Source organism: Danio aesculapii, chromosome 1, assembly GCF_903798145.1.
Source record: "Danio aesculapii chromosome 1, fDanAes4.1, whole genome shotgun sequence".
Lineage (NCBI taxonomy): Eukaryota > Metazoa > Chordata > Actinopteri > Cypriniformes > Danionidae > Danio > Danio aesculapii.
This window is the reverse complement of record NC_079435.1, coordinates 13,623,304-13,647,286: the sequence shown is the minus strand read 5'-3', so window position 1 is coordinate 13,647,286 and position 23,983 is coordinate 13,623,304. Positions and strand designations below refer to the sequence as shown.

The 23,983-nt window shown below is 37.2% G+C and overlaps 1 protein-coding gene across 2 annotated transcripts in view; it reads left to right on the top strand.

Annotated features, from left to right (window-relative positions):
- Positions 1–23,983, top strand: part of bcl9 (BCL9 transcription coactivator) — a 184,842-nt gene that overhangs the window by 91,633 nt on the left and 69,226 nt on the right. The window contains exons 1-2 of one of the 2 annotated variants that reach the window (XM_056456612.1): positions 11,447–11,927; positions 15,359–15,513. The gene's annotated coding sequence lies outside the window, so the exon portion shown is untranslated. Of the gene's footprint in view, positions 1–11,446; positions 11,928–15,358; positions 15,514–23,983 lie in introns of those variants that run through there. The other variant, XM_056456613.1, reaches the window with a different exon arrangement.

Genomic DNA, 23,983 nt, shown 5'->3' with positions numbered 1-23,983 from the left:
TATCAACACAGCCTAGGTGGTCCAGTCCTCACCTTATAGTAGGGGACAAGCACATCCATTTGTGTTAGCGGGGTTTGAAGATAACATCTCACAGCTTTGGCAAAGGCCAAGAGAGACTTGTGTAGGTGTTGGAATGGTATGGCTCTTTGGATACTCACTACAACTTTTGAATTACAGTTAAGCTATTAAAAAAAATGACATGAATGAATATCGAAAGAAAAGAAAGTGTGGATTTTGGAAGAACTGCATGGGCTGAGGACGTCATTTGGGACAGGTCCAATGACTAGTGCATGTTTATTCCATCCATTAACTTTTTATGAAAAGTTGATGTACAAGTTTTTGGGGATTTTCTAGCTAATTTGTTGCAAACAAAACAGCAAAATGTGAAAACCAGGAGGAGGAGGGGTGGTGGGGCTAATAATTCTGACTTCAACTGTAGTTGTTGGTAGATGAATTTGACAGATATATGTATCTGGTTTAACCCAGTTTTCCCATTTCTATGTGCATGTAGACATTTCTTAAAATTATATAATGTAAGGTTGTGGAATAAAATTTAAAAAAGAAAAAAATCATGAGGGTTGCCATGTAAACGTACTCGTCAAGTTCAAACCTGAATCACTTCACTGCAAAAAAGGCTTTTCTTACATACATTTCTTATCTTGTTTCTAGTCCAAATATCTAAAAATTCTTAAATCAAGAAGCATTTTAATAGTAAAATAATCTTATGTCCATTGGCAGATTTGCTTTTTTAAAGGAAAAACTCACTTAATTTTGGCATATTATTTCTTAAAACAAGACAATATGTTTTGATTGTTTAGAAAATGCTTCTTGATTTAAATTTCTTTAGATATTTAGACTAAAAACCAGACAAAAAATCTGAGAAAGTAAGGCATTTTTGAAGTGTTACAAAATGTGGTTTCACTGCTAAAAATGCTTTTCTTACTTAAGTTTTGGTCTTGTTTAGTTTAAATATATAAAAATTCTTAAATCAAGTAGCACTTCCTAGAAAAGTCTAACAAATATTGTCGTTTTTAGAAATAATGTCAAAAATTATGTGAGTTTTTTCTTAAAACAAGCTAAATAGTTTCAATAAGCTAAGCAAAATAATCTTATTAAATTGGCAGATAATTTTGCTTGTTTAAAGAAAAAACTCACTTAATTTTGACATATTAGTTCTAAAATCAAGACAACAGTTTTTACTTTTCTAGAAAATGCTTCTTAATTTAAGAATTGTTTTATTTGGCTTAGAAACAAGACAAAAACTTCAAGTAAGAAAAGTATTTTTTTGCAGTGTAGACATTTAGATTTAAAAAATGTTACTTAGACCAAGCACACGAGGCATTTTAGCTCTTGAGCCTCTTTGCATAAAACTGAAGGCGTTTACCTGAGATAGAGAGAAATGTTTCCTATTACAGTGACAGAGCGCACAACACAGAGACGAATGAGATGGAGGTTGAAGGGAGAAGGAGGGTAGAGTGGCAAGAAGGAAATAAACATTCACGAATTGGAGAGAGAGAGAAGGACGGGCAAGGATGGATGGAGCAACTAAGCCATGCACACTGCCAAAATCGTAGAAATAAATTAAAAAGGAGGAGCGTGGGCCTAGCAAAGGAAGTTTGTTTTGCTGTGACGTTTTGCGCAGAGTCGAAAGATCTTCTGTCCTGTCGAGACGGATATGACTGCGGCCAAAAAAATCTTTCCTTCAGACTTCAGCCAAAAGTTGAAGAGAGATCATAGCTCTCTCACGCTGGCAGAACTGTGAAACAAAAAAAAAAGAAAAAAGTTTGCGTTTCACACATGATCACTCGAGCATTTCACTTCTTGCCTAATTAGTACACAGTTAAAAAAAACAAGTTAAGCAGAGGCATTATTTGATTTTGTAAACAACAATTAGACAGAAATTCATTCTGATAACTCGCTGTTTAATTCCGAGCTTTGATATGCTATTAGCGAATAAATTATGGTGCTTGATTAAATTGTTTGGTATTAAGTGGCACGCTGATGACATGGTAATTGTTCGTTTCAAAACACCTTTATGCGTTTTTATATGGCTGAAGCAGTTGTAGTTGATATTTGACCCTGGGGGAATGACTCAAAAGCAAAACCAGAGGGAATATATTGGGTTAAAAGAAACTGATTGAAGAAGTGACTATAGACGATTAATTTAATGAATCATTTTATGCTTTTAACTGTTTTTTTGTTTATTTTTACATTTTGCTACTGTTTTCTTAAACACATTTAACGTTTTATTATTTTTGATACACATACACTACCTGACAAAAGTCTTGTCATGTATCCAAGTTTTATGAACAACAAATAATTTGACTTCTAGTTGATCATTTGGTATCAGAAGTGACTGGCATGTGACTGATATGAAAGGCAAAGGCCTCTAGATTATGCTTATTTGACCAAAATAAGTATGATCAAGCCTTGATTTTTAATGATTTAATTAGGACAGTAAGGTCTGACTTTGCTTAGACAAAAGTCTAGTCACAAAACAGAAATAATGTCCAGTATAGAATATAAAGTCATGGTGCAGTGAAAAAAGTTTAATATTGTGTATGACTCCCATGAGCTTGGAGGACTGCATCCATACATCTCTGCAGTGACTCAAATAACTTATTAATAAAGTCATCTGGGATGGCAAAGAAATCATTCTTGCAGGACTAACAGTTCATCAAGATTTTTCGGATTCATTTTCAATGCCTTCTTCATCTTTCCCCAGACATGTTTAATAATGTTCATGTCTGGTGATTGGGCTGGCCAATCCTGGATAAAACAAGATTATGTGACTGATAAAGCAAGCTAATTCCCCATATTTTATATTACTGCACAGAGGGGTCACGTTTTAAACTTCAGTTGGTCTCACGCATTCATGTGGTGTAAATTGCAGGATAGAGTTTACCAAATTCGAACTTTCAAACGCTGTGACATGCGATATTCATATGCATATGAATGGGGTGAAAAGTGCAGTGTGACTGCAGCTTTAGTCATATGTTGGTGAACTTTGCATAAAGTAAATGACATTTCGACTAGCGTCCTACTAGCGAGACACTGAATCTGAAGGTTCTTCGTAAAACTAATTGGTTCCTGATAAACTGTGTTCGAGGCAGTGTAAATTACTCTTTAGGCATGCATACACTTGCAACTTCATTATATCAGTTTCATTGTGCCACGGCATTTGCTGCAGATCCATGTGTTATGTATTGTAGCAGAATTAACTGTTTGTGAATTACTAAATGACATATGAGTGATCCCTGATAGTGTTATGTTGGCTTATTTTGTCATATCCTCCAGCAAAGAAAGTCTTTTCATGTAGGAGTGCACATTAAATATTACTTTTCCGTATGAGGTATGCTGTAATGTTTATAGAGTTTTACTGATTAATAATGCCTCTTATAATGCCTCTTATGCGTGAACTGATTTGGTTTAAATGAACAGACTGCTGTGGTAAGAGATACGCAGATGCATGTAAGGAAATATCTCATCTTGTGTTGGAAAAATAAATGAATTATGCAGTGCATGACAACAGTTCCAGTCTCTGTTTTTATACGAGCTCAATCAAATTAGTCATTTTACACCTATATTGTTTGGACATTTTCTAGCTCAAGGATGGCCTTTAAGGATTTAAAAGTAATGTTAATGTCTGTTTGTCTTTAGTATTGTGTGGTAATCCTTTTATAAAAGCAAGACGCAGTACCCCATAGCTGTTTTAAATTCACTGCAAGCTTTATTAGATTTCTAAAATGTTTTTCACACTAATTTAAGTCTGAAAAAAAAGTGTTATTCTGTGGCATTGCAGGGAAAATGTTTTAAGAGAACCTTCAAGTGAACCAAAAACAACAAAAACTGAAATCACACATTCTTTTAGGAAAAATTTCAGCTAATTTTCAAAGCAATATTTAAGGGCACCTATGGTGAAAATCACCTATTGTAAGCTGTTTGGACAGAACTGTGTGTAGGTAAAGTGTGTCCACTGTCATATTGGGGTGATATAAAGACAAAACGTTTTTTAAATATCCTGACGTTAAAATAGGATCTAAATCCCTCCCATTTTGAGGCCAACCGCACTGTGATGTAGGAGTGCGGTTTCCCCGCCCACTGAATTGATTGACAGCCATGTATTAACATGCCTCCATAGTAACGTGTATAATCATATCAACAAGACAGGACGTGCGCAAAACAACTGGGTTTAAAAGATCTGTTCAGCTCTCTGTGATCATCAGTCATCATCAAATATGATCATGAATGAGTTTTACCCGTAAATGTTTTTAAAACAGTGCATGTTTGTAATGAATTACAGCAATTTTACTGTCTTTGTCACCACGGCCCAGTGCTTCATTTTTAAATTGCGAAGTCCCGGAACAGATTGGGGTAAAGGATCCAGCATGTTACCAGAGGAGGGAGAGGTGTCGCTGCTGAAAGTGAAGAGGGTTGGGGAGTCGCAGAAGAAAGTAAAGAGCGGGGCGGGATGGGGCGTATTACGAATGAACATCAAGTGGGTTGGGGAGTAGCTGAAGAAAGTAAAGATTGGGGCGGGCCGGGGAGTTTTTCGGACGAACATGAAGTGGCTTGGGGAGTCGCTGAAGAAAGTAAAGAGCGGGGTGGGGAGTATTGCGGATGAACATGAAGTGGGTTGGGGAGTAGCTGGAAAAAGGAAGGATTGGGGTGGGGCGGGGAGTTTTTCGGATGAACATGAAGTGGGTTGGGGAGTAGCTGAAGAAAGTAAAGAGTGGGGCGGGCCGGGGAGTATCGCGGACTAACATGAAGTGAGTTGGGGAGTAGCTGAAGAAAGTAAAAATTGGGGCGGGGCGGGGAGTTTTTCGGACGAACATGAAGTGGGTTGGGGAGTCGCTGAAAAAAGTAAAGAGTGGGGCGGGGCGAGGAGTATTGCGGATGAACATGAAGTGGGTTGGGGAGTCGCGGAAGAAATTGAAGAGCAGGGTAAAGAGTATTGTCGACGAACATGAAGAGGGTTGGGGAGTCATGAAAGAAAGTAAAGAGCGGGGCGTGGCAGCGAGTGTTGCGGACGAACATGAAGAGGGTTGGGGAGTCATGAAAGAAAGTAAAGAGCGGGGCGTGGCAGCAAGGATGTGCGGATGAACATGGAGAGGGTTGGGGAGTCGTGAAAGAAAGTAAAGAGCGAGGCGTGGCAGCAAGTATTGCGGACGAACATGAGGAGTTTTGGGGTTGTAAAAGTCGGTAAAAGGAGGTGCCGGGTCCTGCTTGTTCCGGCACAAATTAAGCCCTGCCACAGCTGCATGTCAGTAAAATTATAAGAGAAGATGCTTCAATACCAGTTTGTGGACGTTAAATCAGGTTTATTGTACATTATTGTTCATTATTTATTGTACATTAACATAACGGATATCCATACAGTAGTGTATTTTAACACATATTCTGTCACATTTGCCATGCAAAAGCAGTGCAAAGTTAAACACGCGCTGTGTGCGTGTTTGTATGTGTGTGTGAACTTTGTAACAATATTATGTGTGACTCATCATTGCAGAAAGGCTTAAATTAACTCCATGACAGATACAAACTTCTTACTGTAGTATTTCTCACAAACGTTACGTGAGATCTGCTTCATTCATGTCTGTCACTGTGCTGTTTATTTGACGCAGCTGGAGATTAAGGCACACTCTGACAGGCATGTGGGAACGGTGGGTGGGGAGAACTAGCATTAAAGGCATAGGCAATAAAAACAGCTACATAATGTTCACAGCAGAAAATCCAACATTTTGAAAGGTAAATAATCTGATGAGTGTTGTGAGCTAAAACTTTACAGACACATTCTGGAGACACAAAATCTTTATCTTTAACATAATTTTATTTAACTTGAAGTGCTAAAATAACTAAAACTGGTATAAAATACAATAAATATTATGAACTGACCTATTTTAAAAAACTAATATTAAAAATGACAATGAAATATAATAATAATATAATAACTACAGTATATCAATGACACGAAATTAGCACTGACTTCTTAACGGCAGTGTTTATTTACTAGAAAAGCTCAGTTGAGCACACTAAAGTATGTAAACAGACTCATCAGTCCCTGTTCTCTCCTTTATAGAGCACAGAGAGGTAAAGGCTTACTCCAGTAAGACACTGTTATGTGTTTTTTTTCTCTCTCTCCTGGAAGGGAGTTAATACATTTCCTTTCTATCAGCAGGGAAGCACTGTTTGTACGTATCACTGCTGGAGGAAAAGGCAACAGATCGTCGGTTTTCCTCTCCTTTGTTACCTGGGGGGACCCAGTTCGGGACTCAGCAGTGGGTAAAAAGCGAGAAAGAAATTGCTAACATCATGGGGAATTGAGTACACCCCAGGATGGAAAGAGAATCTTGTGCTGTTGTTTTTAGCCAGCCCTCAGAAACGGGGCGGTGGAATCGCTTGGGTTTGTTGGTGGTACTGTCAGCTCAGGATTGGATTGCCAGCAAGTGCATTCAATCCCATGAGTCTCACCTTTCTTCTTCCTCAGCATTTAATATTCTGTAGTGTGAACAACAGCTACTGTCACCTTTGAGCTCTCACGCACTAGTTATTGTTTTGTTGTCGTCAAAAAATTAAGAGAAATGTATTTCAGTCCCCTCTCGCTGTCTATTTCAGGCTTGAATAAATAGCAATTTCTTGTTGTTTAAATAAGTAAATATATAGTTCTGCTCTCACGCTCAGCTTATGCTTATGAAATCCCTTTGTATTCTGCCGCTCTTTTGTTTTGCCTCCATAAGAGGTTTTGTTGCCGGAGTGTCTCAGCGGAATGGGGTGATATAAGGATTATGTGTCTCCAAATGACATTTAAACAGGGGATCAGCAAAAGATTTGGGGAAAGATTGGTGGACCTGTGGTGTATGTGTTGTTTGTACGTGTTTTACATGAACTATGCGCCCTCAAAATGGACAAAAGGCTTGGGCTATAGGCTTACTATGTTTTCTGTTGAATAATGCTGATCTATTAATACAATTTTATCACTTGTGCCTTTGTGCTTTGTCAGAAAAACATTTATACATTCATCAAAAAAAGCACTGATAAACCATTTATCTTAATACAATAAATAAAAGAATAAATAATAAACTTTTTTGTATTATTGTAGTCACTATATACTATTCTCATTACTGTGAAGAATAAACAAAGAATAAATATATGTCAATAGCTGTACTTTCGCTACGTTCATTATTCCATGGCAGGGCACCACACCAAAATTCATTCCCGCCATGGCTACATTACAGCTTCGCATTCAAATCCTTCAGTTGTTGCTGTTTTACCATATTAAAATGTAAGTGAATTATAACAGAGCGAACTTTTCTGTAATTGTAGTAGTGCTGTGTATATTATTCGTTTAACCCTTTAAGGTTACATGCTGACGGACTGATAGAGCTGTGCAAAGCATGAGGCCAGCAAACACGACATAGCTTCCAGTTATGATGAACACAGTTTCCATAATTATACTCTATTTATAGATAAAGGTCTGTGGTTCTGCATACAATGACTTTATCTTGCTGGAGTTTGGCCATTTCACTTTACTTCAGGACGCATCAATGCTGTTCTGTAGGTCTATTGGAGACATTCATAAATAGTCTTAGCAAATCTAATAAATGTTGGAGACATGCTCATTACATAAATGCACCAAATCATACTTCAGTAGCGTTTATTTCAGAGCACACGAGAAAATCAGCATTTGAGCAGTGTATATTTGAGGGCATGCAAGAACCTTTGTGAAAATCGGTGTGCAAGAAAAGTGATTCTACGCATGCTCGTATATTACATAAATGCGATCTCGACTTGTAATACTGAGCTCATGACATTTGTCATTGAAAAAACGCCATAGCTAGTTCGAAGATCTGGGAAAAGGCCTGCCATCACAGCTATATCATTCGTATATATATATTCGTATATATATATATATATATATATATATATATATATATATATATATATATATATATATATATATATATATATATATATATATATATATATATGTATGTGTGTGTGTGTGTGTGTGTGTGTGTGTATATACACAGTGTTTTCTCTAGAATTTTTACTTTTATATATTACATACCTTAATTATGCAGAATTTTAAGGCTTAATATAAACGGATGAATTATTTTTCAAAAATCACCCATTCACAAATGTAATGAAGGGTAATATTAGCTATATACACCAAAATAATTTTTTGGACAAGGCAGTAAACACCTTTTTTTCTGCTGTAAACCTGGCCATTTTAACATTGAAATTAATAGAAGTTTGCTCTGTTTTGGAGCCAGCCCCAGTGGCCTTTTGATGGATTGCAGTTTCAGTTAATTTATTAGCTTCATGAGGGAGAGCGGGAGATTACAGCTTGTTTAGAATAGAGATTTGCCACTTAGGCGACAGGGTGGCTGAGTAGTAAGCACTGTCGCCTCACAGCAAGAAGGTCGCTGGTTCGAGTCTGGCTGGGTCAGTTGGTATTTCTGTGTGGAGTTTGTGGTGCCTCTGGTTTCCCCCCCACAGTCCAAAGACATGCGGTACAGGTAAATTGAATAAACTAAATTGGCCGTAGTGTATGTGTGTGAATGAGTGTGTATGGATGTTTCCCAGTTCTTGGTTGCAGCTGGAATGGCGAACCCTTATGAATAAAGGACTAAGCTGAAGGAAAATGAATGAATGAATTTGCCACTTACAACCTTTTCAGCCCTGTTTACACCTGGTTTTAAACATTTGTTTTCAGGTATTTGATCACTAGTGGTCAGCAAAGATACATTCCAGTTACCACCTGTTACATACAGGTTCAAATGTCAGTAGATTTTGACCGTAATCCATGTGTTTTGGTACAGTGCCATGAAGTATGATTACCTTATTGTTGTGCTTTCTCAAAAAATGTCACATAATGATCATGTGTTCATTGAGAGAGAGAGAGAGAGAGAGAGAGAGAGAGAGAGAGAGAGAGAGAGAGAGAGAGAGAGAGAAAGTAAAAAGTAGTGGCATTTCATTGACTTTTGTGGCATTCAATCAAGTTTTTGGATACATTTGATAGCATGTATTTTCGGCTACCTATATTCAATTGGTTAAAGTCTGTATTTCAGTATGATGTTAAAATATATTCCAAGTTATTTTTGCACTCCTCTTATTTTTCACTCACAGCAAACGGTGGGAGGAGCCAATGGTTGGAGGGGATTGGCTTAGTATATTTCACACAAGTCATCAAACTGAAGTCATTAGAGAAGGATGCCATTCCAGAGCCATTTTTTTCAGTGCAAATCTTTTTAAACTTTTATGGATTGCATGCATGGATTAATTGTTGAGACTAGCAATATGCACTAGCAAAATAAACAATCGAATTCCAGGTGTAAACAGGGGCTTCTATAGGTGGTTCAAATAAATGTATATGTCTACTCATTCAGTCTGAATATTTTCATACACTCTCTGAAATAAAGGTACGTGAGCTGTCACAGAGGTGGTACCTTTTCAAAAGGTACAAATTTGTACCTAAAATGTCCATATTAATACTTCAATGGTACATATTAGTACCTTAAAAGTACAAAAGTGTTCCTCTTAATTTTTAGGTACTAATATATGCGATATTTGAGGTAATATGTACTCTTTAGGTACAAACATGTATCTTCTGAAAAGGTACCACCTTAGTGACAGCTCGCGTACCTTTATTTCTGAGAGTGTAGTATAAATGCAGATTCCACCACCATAAATGCCACCAACATGCTTTCCATTTGCTTGATTTCTTGCATACTCACAGGCTTTGTAACATAGTTTGAAAATATATACATAAATAGTGAAGAGTCTCCACAAAATGTTCACAAGAGATGCATGCCAATACAAGGCTGTTTGCTTTTTGAATACTTAAGCATTTGATTGTTTTATGTGGAATTGGTTTGCTGTTACAAATATTGGGTGTTCAGATTCATCACTTTGACATGATTCAACATACTGTTTACAGATGACATATAATTTGCAATAACTTTCCTTAAGTCTCTGTGTTTTGTTTGTTTCTTTGTGAATGCTTGTATACACTACCTGACAAAAGTTTTGTTGCTTATCCAAGTTTTAGAAACAACAAATAATAACTTGACTTCTAGTTGATCATTTGGTATCAGAAGTGACTTATATGAAAGGCAAAGGCCTCTAGATTACTCTTATTTGACCAAAATTAAATATGATCATGTCTTGATTTTTAATTATTTAATTAGGACAGTAAGGTCTAATGTACAGTATAGAATATAAAGTCAAGGTGCAGTGGAAAAAGATTAATATTGTGTATGACTTCCATGAGCTTGGAGGACTGCATCTGAACATCTTTGCAATGACACAAATAACTTATTAATAAAGTCATCTGGAATGGAAAAGAGAGTGTTCTAGCAGGACTCCTGGAGTTCATCAAGATTCTTTGGATTCATCTTCAATGCCTCCTCCTTCATCTTACCCAGACATGCTCAATAATGTTTATGTCTGGTGACTTGGCTGGTCAATCCTGGAGCACCTTGACCTTCTTTACTTTCAGGAACTTTGATGTGGAGGCTGAATTATGAGAAGGAGAGCTATCCTGTGTGCAGCACAACATCTTATAACCAAAGTTTTTGGTTCACTTTATTTTCTATAAATCTTTTATTTGAGGCTTAAATATATCATAGACATGTTTTCATGGCATATATTGTTTGTCTAGCATCCTCACCCGCTTAAATGTGAAGAAATATGACTATAATTTCATATTTTGACACCTCTCGTGCCTCACTCTTGAGATAACAGCTGTTAACCACGATTCTACATGTCTTCACTACACCAGTGAGCTCTTCCTTGCAATGATAAGCCAATACCTACATCTGGTCGACAAATCATTGCGGGTGAATTCGGAGCACAGCCGCTTGAATTGATCACCGCCGTCGCTCACTGTAGTCAATGGCTAGTCAACCTGACCTAGAATTGCTACTTACAATATGGACTGAACCATCCGGCCGGATCAAAGCAGGGGGGGAGCGAGCACACACCAGCAGCACTCGCTCATTTCTGATGGGGGAAGCCATGTTTAGTGCCGTGAGCTATTTTAATCACTCTTGTTTCGTAAGGAAAGGCAATGACTAGCACGTTTTGTGGCGAGTGAATCGCTCGCGAAGCCCCGTCGCGCCGAACCGGACACCCCTCCGTGTTTTTCTAACCGCACACTTTTCACTATTAAAATATAGCGGCTTTCTCCAACCACTGTAATGGAGAGCAGTCCAAAGGATAAAGGGAATAATGTATCGTTTTTGCATCTAAAAACACAAAGTATCGATTTAACAAAAGAAACAGACACAAGTGGTCCGGTATATTGTCTATAAGGACTGACGTTGATCCTCACATGAGATCTTTGTGTCGCTGCTGCCAGCTGCGGTTATTATTTGATCCACTGCTATATTTAACGCCTATCACTCGCTCTACAAATACACCACAGACTTGATTTAAAGCGTTTATTCTAGTGGATCTCTAGCACACAAGAGCCTGCATGATTTTAAGCTCTCCCTCTCTCTCTCTTTGGCCAGGAGCTTGATAAAACAGCTCCCCTCCCCCAAGCTTTGGCGAAACAGGAACAACTTCTTTGAGAGAGAAAAAAGGGCTGCACAAGTTTGGGACGTCTTGGATCAGCCGTTTGGCCATTTGTAGTCCGGAGCTGAGATTTTTTCCCCCTACACCGATTCTTTGGGTTTTTTACCTTGGATTGTCGGAGCCCTTTGTTAGCGAAAAGGCTCGGGCATCCATGCTCTTGATTTTTTGTTCTTTGGAAAATGGGATACCTCTAGGATTATAATGAGGGGAACGCGCTCGCTTGTGGAATAACTTCACTTTTTTTGGGAATGGAATTTGCGGAGCCCTGAATTTTTTCTATATCACTTGCAAATGCAATGGGAAAAGTGCTTTGTGTGGAATATTTGCTGTTGCCGTGCTCAACATGGGTAAGATTTGTTTTGCTTTCGTTCCTACTTTTTCTTCCATGCTCGATTGGCCTTGCTCCCATTGAAATCTACACAGGAATGTTCAAAGAATTACTCGTTTTTAGACCATATGCTTTAAAATGGATGCTTGGATGTGTCATAGTTTCTCATTCATCCATATGCATTGATAGCAAGGCACGTATAACTTTCTCGCAAATGCCATTATGGCTGGAGATGCTAAAGGAAGCTTGTTTTTCCCACCCCGCGGTTTTCCCTCTCTGAATACAAACTTTTAATCGCAAAAAGTCTCTAGACTTCATTTTAGAAACATTTATTACCCCCATACATAATGCTTTTAAAACACGCTTGCTGCTTTTGTTAACTTCTTCGCGTCCACAACTTTCCTCGTTTTTTGTCCTCTCAGGGAATCCACCAGGTTACAAGGAAGTTCGTGAGGCCGCCACTGCGTGTTTTTACAGCTCTCCATTGTTACATCAAACCCCATTTACTTTTCTTCCAGTGTTGCTAAAACCCTCGTTTTGAAACCGTATATCCAGCTGAACGTGATACGCAGCTCTGCTGCAGATATAAATGGTGTTTTGTTGTCTATTAGCTTCCTCTGTGTGCAGGTATCTGTGTTGGGTTACTCGAGAGAGGCTAGTTAACTCTGCCCAGGCCTGCACACAGCAGGGTGGATCACAAATGGGCAAAAACATAAGCAACCAAGGGATTTTTTTGAGTTTCATCTTTTTCAGAAGGTTGTTAAAACGGTTATGGCTTCTGGGAGTTTTGGCTTTGCGCTTAAATTAGGCTTGTTAAGGTTGTCACAGTCAAGGAACTCTCATACTCTGCATATTTGTGATTTTATTCAAAAAGAGAACCCATGTTTGTTGGGTGTGGTGGTTTGCCAAGTATGAATGTATATCCTTAAATGCTTTATTTATAGGCATTACAACCTCTGGTTACCCTGATATGAACTTGAATGATTTTAAGTGCATTATGTATGAACGTTAAAGGCCGGACGTCTATATAGCATTTTAAAGTTATTGATACTTGGCATAAGATCACTATTTAGATATCGATGAAGAATTATGTTTATTATTCACATCTTTTTTTATGGTCAAGAGTAAAGGCACAGATTGCGTGCTCACTGCATGCTGTTAGAGCTAATAAATTACAGTGTTTTTTCTTGGTAAAGGCTGACCTTTAATATACAGACTCTTTTATTAAATACAGTCTTATAATGTAACTACTGTGTGTTTGGGAACCTAAGCACCACTTTGTAGGGTCATTTGTACTTCAAATGCTTTGAAACCGTAAAAAGAAGTATGTTTACCTCAGATTCAAACCTGAATGTACTGTACTAATCTTGTATACCAGAAGTGCCCAAACTTTTTTGTATGAAGGGCCAAATACCATTAAGAGCTCTGGCCGAAGGTAAATATATATAAAAATACCAAACCATGAGGAATTTTCTAAATTATTTCATAATATTTTAAAATAAATTGAAAGCATAACTTTTAAATCATATTAACTAATACAGCACCACATTTGTAACACAGTGGAGTTCGATGCTGAATACACTAGTCAAGAAGAATCTACCTTTCCCTTGATTTGCTCACCAAAGTCTCTGCATTGTCGGGTGACAGTATGCACATTTAAACAAAATCTGATTAGTTTACACAATTTAATTGAAACATTTAATTTCAGTTAGCTTTTAACAATAAATGAAACAAACAAATGGTTGCATTAAATTTGAATTGAGTGAATTAAATCTCAAAACCATCACCATCATTCTCCCTCTCTTCTCAGGTGGGATGGCGGGCCAAATCAAAGGTTACCATTGGGTCAACTTTGGTAAATGTTACTATAGGCCCTAGTTTGGGCATCTCTGGTATAGAGTATAGTAGCCATTTTGACCTAGAAATATGTAGCTTTTCAATTTCAATCAGTCTCAGTACACAATGTAACTAGAGAAGAGTCAAGGAAAATGATCTAAGTGGGCTAAGTAAAATAATCTTGTTTTCCCTTTGAAATACAGATACACAGTGGAGTTCGATGCTGAAGCCACTAGTCAAGCAGAATCTGCCTTTGCTTTGATTTGCTCACCAAAGTCTCTGCACTGTCAGGTGACAGTATCTATATTTAAACAAAATCTGATTAATTTACTCCATTTAATTAAAACATTTAATTTCAATTAGCTTTAACCAATAAGGCAAGGAAACAAACAAAAAAAAGGGTTACTTTAAATTTGAATTGACCATCTCGAAACCATAGTCATCATTCTCCCTCTCTTCTCTGATGGGATGGTGGGCCAAATCAAAGGTTACCATGGGCCAACTTAGGCTTGTGGGTCTTAGTTTGGGCATCTCTGTTGTAGACGAACCAGACATTATTGAAATTTAACCCCAATTTCTTAACTAGTACACTGTAAAACGCAACAGTCAACTTTATCAAATGAAGTGTGTAGTTAACTCAAAATTGACTGAAGGATAATTTACTCATTTGAAAAGAGTTTTGAACTCGGTGTTTAAGGTAATGAGTTAGTAAAATACCTCAATACTTCAAATTAAATGGAGTAAGTTCACAGTACTCGTATAGATTAGTTTTTTAACTCAAATGCTTTGTAGCAATCGGTTTCCTCAAGCGGTTTGTGTTGTCTTAACTTGAGTTTTACAGTACTCAGTTGGTTTTAGTTCTCTTAATTTATTGGGTTTTACTGTGGTCAAATTGCTTCATTTACTAAAGTGGATCATGTTCACAGTACTCATATAGATTAGTTTTTATTTAACTCAAATGGTTTGTTGCTTTCCTCAAATGGTAAGAGTTACCTTAACTTTTTGGGTTTACAGTGTAAGAATGTCTGTGTGTTTGGAGAAAGGAATTCTTGTTGTACCTGTCCACAAAGTGAGTCATGTAATTGCTATCGTAGGTTTGCTTGGTCTTGTTAAGAATTAGCATGTGGTAAAGTTCGTTAGAATGATTGGATGGAGGGAAAGTTTTGTGTTTCTTGGATTTTTTTTTCTTCTTTCTGACAAGCAGTTTATACATTTTGGCTTTACCTAACCACAGCGTTCAGCAATAATGCCCGGTATTTGTCCCAGGTCACCGTGCAGAAGAGAAGCCTGACTCTAAACCTGACAGAAACTGGAGGTTTCTGAAATATTGCATACTGTGACATTCGAGAACAGTTGGGTTTTCTTTATTGAATCGTGGTTTCTCAACTGCCCTGGGATTATTTGGTGCTTTTCTTTTTAAAAATGGTTTCACAATTTTGCACTCACTTTCCATATAAGCTCATCATTACTTTTAGAACTAATACACAATCTGAGTGCAACTAGTTCACTCAAAATAAATGCTAAATAACATCATGCAACCATCTAGTCTTCAGATCTTCTGTGGTTATGTGCAGGCTTGTGGTCTGACTCTGAACTTTTTTTTTTTCTCTACAGGTGTTCGGATAGAGTCTGTGATCTCCTGAGCTCACTGGTTTAATCTACAGGAGGAGGCGCACAGAAATTCACACACTATTTACAGTGGAAATTATTTGCGCACACTCTTCAGATGAGGGAGAACAGGAGAGTCTGAAACCTGAGGGGTATTCAAGGTAAGTCTGTAGTGCAATGCACAGACTGTCTTGCTTTACATTTTGAAGGTCTTGCTGATTAATTAATACTGCTAACTCCATACTGTCTCCATACAAAACTCTTGTTTGCCTGATGGAAAACTGATCATTTGTTTGAGTCCATTAAGGAGCAAAAGAGCCTAATAAATTGATATTAGGGGTAATAATTGATTTTGATTTTACTAAAGTTCCTCATGCTTGAGATATGGGATTTTAAAATTGTAATACAGCTATGACTAATACCAGAAATTGTGTGAGGTTTGCTCCAAAATCAGAAATTATGAGCCCAAATATTCCACACTATTTTTCAATGCTGAACAAAACGAAAAACTATTTCTATAATAATAGACATAACAGGATGTAAAATCATCTTAAATGTAGTAATTTACTATACAATCAAAATTCTGAGGTGTTAAAGTCAGTCATTTAATTCTGACTTCATGCAGACATTTAGTTTAACCAGAGAAATGGAGTTCTGTGAATGGATTGTGCAGCTTGTTTTTGTGAACTACCTCAACCAATTCATGCAAAATATTTGCTCAAGAATAATGTTGTTATTGTTTGGGTTCTGGAGATTTGGGATGTATTGCACAGTTGGTGCTTTTGCATTCTTCATGAAGGATAGCCCAATTTCCCTTCATTGCAACTTCATGAAACTAAGACCAAAACACTTTTGGCCATTGGTTATTTTCACTGTTTAGATGTTACAAAGCACGAATGGAATTTACCTGCTACATTTAAACATGCCAATTAAGTCAAAGCGAATTTGAGAGAGTTCATGGGAAACAATGATTTGATTGTTTCTTCTCATGCGGTTTTACGCTCTTGCTCTTTCAGTGTCTGTACCGTTCTCATATTTGGCAGATGTTCTCAGTATTCTGTATCACAGGCTTGGCTGTAGTCGTGGTATGTCCAGAGGTGACCCATGCTAAAAACCTACTTTCTTTTGGCCAAAGATGACTGTAGGCGTTTACCGCTATGAATTGTGTTCGTGATGTGCTAATAAACTAAGATCTATTCAAAACATGAATGCATGAAGTACACTAGATTTGTGTGTTAACGGAATTTTTGCATATTGTTTAAGTCACTATCTTTTAGTTTCATGACTTGCTGCTAGTTTGCACACTACGGAAAGTAAGTAATGGATTTGGATTTATTTATTTTTCGTTGATCTAATACTTTTATACAGCTCAATATACTGACTCGTGGGGTTTTATTCAAGGTCAACATAGGTTTAGATTTTTGAGTCTCTGAATGCTTATGCACATTATCAACTTCACATCTTCACTTGCACTCATAAAGCAAGCCGTTTTCTTTTAGCTGTCCTCTTTTATGAACGGCCCTTTTAATCTTTGTCTGTGAATTGTGCTGACTCCCATGAGAAGTCGATTACAGCACCTTTATGTTTAGAAGTACACAATTGGCTGCTTGTCAAATCTATGTTTGTATTCTTTAAAAGAGTTAACTTTTAAATATGTTTATTTCCTGTCAACATTTGAGCAGGTTCTCAAACCTCTGATTGGACATTGTGTTAACATGCTCAACAGGTATAACGATGATTTGGCTGTGAAAATCATCAATTTACCACTGTTCACCAAATGTGAACACCGATGCAGGGACATGAAGCATTTTAAAGCCGCGTTGATCAGTTGATCTATCAGCGGATCTATTTTATGTCAGCTCCTAGACAGACAAGATGATTAACATGGCTTCGAAACTCAAGTTTTCTTGTATAAGGGTTTGCACTGGTTTTTGAACAATGGTGAAGAGTGGTAAAATGTTGACTTTCACAGCCCATCACAGTCATATCTGTTGAGCATGTTGACACAATAGCCAATCAGCGGTGTTTAAGAACATGCTCAACAGCGCTCGGATGTTAGCGGGAAATGGGTATTTTAGAAAATCAGTACTGATTGGTACCCAAGTATATTTATTTATTTTTTTTACAACCCTGCTCTCTCATGAGAAGTAAATCACTGTGTCTTTATGTCTCAAAATACCTGATTGGTTTGCTGCAAGTGCCCATAAACTCAGGGTCAAAGTTGATTATCAGCATCATGGTACCAACAAAACCTGATTGAATTGGTTTTGTCAACTCGAAACTAATCCTGCAATACTGAGTTTGTTCAGCCAGCATCATGGTACAGGCCTCTGGTAACTTTTGATGAACATTTTCTGAATCACCAAAGACCACATTTTCAGCTTAAATTCTTTATTGTTATTTACTGTGAATAAATTAATAGTCTGACAGCATCAAATCTAGTGGGTTTTGTATCCTTTTAAAGGCAAGGAACTAGAGTTGTCAAAAGTATCGAGTTTAGTACCATATGGTACTTTTCCTGGTAACATTTGATCTTGTTCTTAAACACTGCTGATTGACCATTGAGTTCTCATGCTCAACAGATATTACTGTGATTTGAATGTTGGATTACCATTCTTCACTGCTGTTCACCAAGTGCAAACACAGATACTCGGACATGAAGCCTTTGAAAGCCACGTCGATCAGGTGATCCATCAACGGATTACTCATATGTCAACTCCTAGACAGATCAAATGATTGACATGGCTTCAAAATGCTCAAGTGTTTGTGTATACGTGTTTGCACTGGTTGGTGAACAATGGTGAAGAATGGTAAAAAGTTGACCTTCACAGCCAATCACAATCATATCTGTTGGCCAATCAGCTGTGTTTAAGAACATGCTCAACAGCAATCAGATGTTGGCGGGACATAAATATTTTAAGATTTCAGTACTGATTTATGCCAAAGTAGATTCTTTTTACAACCCTACTCTCTCATGAGAAGTAAATCACTGTATCTTTATGTCTCGAAGTACATGATTGGTTGTTTGCTACTGGTGTCCCACCTTTGTGCAAGTGCCCATATATTCAAGGTCAAAGTTGATGGTTAGCATCATGGTACCAACAAAACCTGATTGCATTGGCTTTGTCAATTCAAAACTAATCTTGCAATACTGAGTTTGTTTAGCCAGCGTGATGGCACAATTGTATTTCTAGTGAGTCTGACAGCATCAATTATAGTGGGGTTGGTACCCTTTTTAGAGGCAAGGAACTAGGGTTGTCAAAAGTATCGAGGTAACCTTTTAAAAATGTCCATTTCCTGCCAACATTTGAGCGAGTTCTTAAACACTGTTGATTGGACATTAAATTCATGTGCTCAATAGATATTACAATGATTTGGCTATGAAGATCATCGATTTACCACTGTTCATCAAGTGCAAACACAGATATACAGACATGAAGCGTTTTAAAGCCACATCAGTCAGTTGATCTATTAGTGGATCGCTCTTATGTCGGCTCCTCGATGGATCAGATGATTGACATGGCTTCGAAACTCTCATGTGTTGGTGTATACGTGATAGCACTGGTTGGTGAAGAGTGGTAAAATGTTGACCTTCACGGCCAATCACAGACATATTTGTTGAGCACACAATGGCCAATCAGTGGTGTTTAAGATCATGCTAAACAGCATTCAGGTATAAGCGGGAAATGGATGTTTAAGAAGTTCAGTACCGATTGGTACCCAAGTAGATTTTTTTTTTTTTTTTTTTTACAACCCCTCTACTCTCTCGAGAAGTAAGTCACTATATCTTTATGTCTCAAAGTATGTGATTGGCTGTTTGCTACTGGTGCCCCAATTTTGTGTAAATGCTCATGTACTCTGGGTCAAAATTAACAGAAAAAGCTGATGATCGGCATCATGGTACTAACAAAACCTTATTGCTCTGGTTTGGTTTGGTCAACTAATTCTATAATACGGAGTAGGGCTGCACAATTCTGGTTAAAATGAGGATCACGATTTTATTTATTTATTTTTTGCTTAAAATCAAGATCACAATTTTCTCACGATTCTGTAGATGTAAAATAAAGGTTAATATGAGTAGGCTATTATTATTGTTAATTCTCAAGCATATGGTAAAACAACACTGATAATATTAGCCTTATATGGAGGTCTTCTGTTGGTTAAAATGCTGAATTTTGTATAGACTTGGAATGGTGGACCTGAACAGACTTTCAATATGTCCTGTTTGCTAACTCACAGTAAAGTGAAGACATTAGAATACAACTATTGATTAATTCTAAAGTTGAATTATTATGTTTGAGATATATACTTGTCATTGAGAACATTATTAAACCATTTTTTCACTGGTAAAATGAGACATTTGTCATTATCAGATTCCTTCTTGCATTATATTCAACTTTATATAGGCTAGAGTAGCTATACTGACACTGTAAACATTTATTTTCACGCACGACACTGTGTTCAATATGAAAGAAAAAACATGTCAAATGCTTGTCGTAATTGCAACCCTAAAATGCGTTATGATCATTTAAATGAGGTGCGCACAGGTTTCACTTTCACTTCTGAGTGGCTGCCGTCACTGTCAGAAAAAACACACACATGCAAATCATACCTCCCCCACGGCCCTGAAACGATCTCTCTGTGCAACAAACTGAATGTAATTTACAACGTCATTACCTGTTATTCACAGCTTATGCAGGTTCTGTTCACTAAAGTAGGCGTCATTGGCGGGCATGCGCGCGTTCTCGGTAGTAAACAAACAGCTTGCGGTCCGCTCGTGTGATTTTGCAGCCGCGAATTCATCATTACATTAAGATAGAAATAATATTTTTGGGTAAATTATACCCTGTAAATGCAGTATGTGACCCTTTTAATGCCATTTGGAGGTGTCCATGTTGCTGTGAAGACTTGTGCGACCGCCTTTGCTTCTCTCCTGACCTTGAAAATATAATTGGCTGAATCGTAGAAAAGCTGAATTAAGATTGTGTGTAGGGTAGAATCGAGATCGTGATCTTTTTTTCGATTAATCGTGCAGCCTTAATACAGAGTTTGTTTAGTCAGCATCATGGTACAGGTTACTGGTAACTATTGATTAGCAGTTTCTGGCTCACCAAGGACCACCAAGAGGGGCATTATTTTGATGTCTTCTATGGATGGCCTGAAGGGGTGAGTAAATGAACAGTATTTCTAGTGAGTCTGACAGCGTCAAACCTAGTGGTGTTTATATCCTTTTGAAGGCAAGGAAAATTTGTTTGTGAGGTGAGTGAGTTGGGATTCTGGGAAGTTGAGTTCTCTATGTACTGCATCATGCACCTACACACTGAGTTGCAACCTGTAATCACCTCTACACCCTATCTGTCCTGTCCTGCTCAGTGGCAGTGTAATATCTTGAACGTGTGTGTTGTGAGCTGAATGGTGTGTCTGTACATCTGGGATCTGACTGTGGGAAGTTTCTAATGCTTATTTGCCAGTGAATTCTTTGCGATGACTGGACCTGTTGCTTGCATGGTCTTTGATTAGTACCATCCCTTCTTTTAGCTCCGTGTATGTTAGTTTGTGGTGTGCATTTCCTTTGCAGTTCATAATTAAAGGTGATCTTGATAAATGTGCAGGAGGATTTTATAAACCCCACTGGCCACAGCGGAAATCCTGCCCTTTAACCGGGGCTGGTCCTACTTCTCTTTATTGGTTGTCTTGTTGCCAGGGTTACTTCACTGAATTATGAGTGTCGTTTATCACCGACGAACTTTTAAACCTCAGATTTTTTTAAAAGGTTTATAATAATCTGAGTTTAGCCTGTAGGTAAATCTGACATAACACTGTGTACATTGGAAAAGTTTGGACCAAAAACCCAAGTTTTTTTTTTTTGCATGGAGGAAGCAAACAAGCAGGTTACTTGTCTAAAATGAACTGGTTGCTCTAGGAAAAATAGGATTTGCATGTGTAAATGTTCTCTGTTTTTGCTTTTTGTAGAAAGGTAAATAGTGGGATTGACTTTGAGAATGTATGCCATTTGCTGCTGAATCTTTACTTTAGTTCCAATATAATGGTGGTAGTGGTAGTCGTATTTTTTTCATCCATTTTTTTTTATGACATCTGAGTGAATCTGATTGAGAATAAAAGTGAAGCTAGGCCTTTGTTCTATCAGTTGTGGTTTTAATAAAGCCAGATCTGCATGTGAGCTTTGGTCAAAGGAAAATAGACAAATTTAGGTAGATGAAAAGGTTGGAGAATATTGCCTTAACAATATTTTGTAGCAGAAAAAAGGTTTATTTGATTGCAAAAGTATAAACAAAAATAAAAAGACGAATGAATTATCTGCAACAAAGTTAATTTTGTAAAGGTCTTCAATACGGAGCCAGATTGGTCTCAAAAATGATACATTTACAAAATATAATTCAACTCCAATTCATAAATTCAAAATATGATTCAAAAATACACAAATACAATTTGTAAGTTCAAAACACAATTCATAAATACACAAATCCAATTGTGTAAATTGAAATCACGACTCAAATACACAAATCCAATTCAACTGGTGAACATTATTTTTACTTGTAAATTCACACATTGTGTGTTTTATTTATGAATTGTGTTTTGAATGTACAAATTGGATTTTGTAAATGTTAACTGTGCTGTGCATGTATGCTTTTTATTTTGTAAATGTATCATTTTTGAGACTGATCTGACTCCATATTTCAATGCTGTTTATATTAGTCGAATGTCTTCATGACCATTGCAGCTGGATTTTTATTAAGTTGGCATTCCTGATTTGACATGCTGAGGAAATAAAGGCCCTGTTTACAACTGCGATTAAAGGGACAGTACACAAAGAAAATGCAGCATTTTGAGAATCCTGGCGATACACAGAAGGGTTTTTAAAGCAAAACAATCAGTTTGTGCAAGAATCTGAACATTGCTTAGGCTATATTATTACCCAGAATCCGCAGTCTTGACAAAAAGCCTTGTGGATATTCACGATAATTTGGAGTGCAAATATATTGTCAAGAGCTCCAGGTTTTTCATTTTGGCTGAATATGGTTGCTTTCAAAAATCTACTAGCTATTGACGAGGATTTTATGAAACACCAAGGTCTACTGTTTGAGCTTTCATATCTAACAGAAACAAGTCACCTTCACCTTGAATGGCCTGAGGGTGAGTAAATAAACAGTACTTTTCTCTTTTTGGGTGAACTGTATTTTTAACTAGTGATCTGGTCAGTAGGCATGGCACTAGTCATCTAGGCATAGGCATAAAATCAGTTTTGCATGATTACTGCTCTAAAATATACTCTTTTTAAATGTCTGGGTAAAAAAACAAAAACTTTTTTCCCTTTTAAACACAATATATTTTATTTTAACAAACAATTCAAATATTTTGGAGCAGTAAACATGTCAGGCTTAATCTTTATTTATTTCAAAAACAGATCTTTTTTTTTACAATTTAAAATGGCATGTTTGGATATTTAAAATGGCATATTTAGATATCTTCTCTGCTAGAGATACTGTTGTCCTAAAAAAAGAAAAAAAAGAAAACATAAATAAAAAATCTAACGTATATCGTAGGAACGGTATTGCAGAAAATTTTGACGGTTTTATAACCTTGACCTTTCCAAACAGCGGTATACCTTGAAAACGGTTATCATCCCATGCCTAGTCACAAGTGGAAAGGAGAAATGCATTTCTATTTACACTTAGTAGTAGTATTTGTCTCAACTTGAGTGTTGAAATACTCGAAATTGGTCCTCTAATCCATCCAAGTGCACACACACATTTTGAGTGAGAGTTCACACATACAATGGGCAGCTGTTGCTTCCAGCACCTGAGGAGCAATTAGGGGTTGGGTGCCTTGCTTAAGGGCACCTCAGCTGGGCATCGAAGTTAAAGAGAGTGCAGTTCATTCACTCCCACAATCGTCACTTCCCATCCAGGACCAGGAATCAAACCTGCAACCTCGCTGTTATAAGCTCAACTCCCTAATTATTAGGCTACAACTGCCCTAATCTAGCTAAACTTCATATTCACAAATTAAAAGCAATGGTTATTTTGGTAAATTGGTAAATTTAATAAGTCATTGTTTGGCTTGATTGACAAGATGAGTTGGTCCTGGACTGTTTTCTTGGATGCATCAGGGTGCATTAGTTTCAATGTGATGTGAATCGACAACCCACTATGGTTTAGAGCACAAAAGTTTTTAGCTGCATTGCATGTAGATCTGTAATCAGATCACTTGAGAATGAAGTTACAAACTGTGCCTGAGGTGCATTACTCTTGTAGACTGACACATATTGAACTCACCATAATCTAATTCAGATTGTGTTAGACAAAGCAGAAAATCTGCTTGTATTTGCGACGCTCATTTACCTCGTTGTCCAAAAAAGTAGTTTGTTATAGCACGGCATTTTTTTTACTATTCTATAAAGTTTTGTTCCTGTTTAAAAAGCGCAAACTAACTTATTCTGGTTTTAGCATTAAAGCCCAGGATAAACAATAGCTGACATCAAAGAACTAGTGAAGATGAAAACTGACTTACTTTGCAATAGCAGGGTCTAGGCCAAACAGACAACGCTAAATAAAACAAAGAAAAATGGAAATAGTGCTGCACAAATACTAAGCAGATTTTAAGTAGATT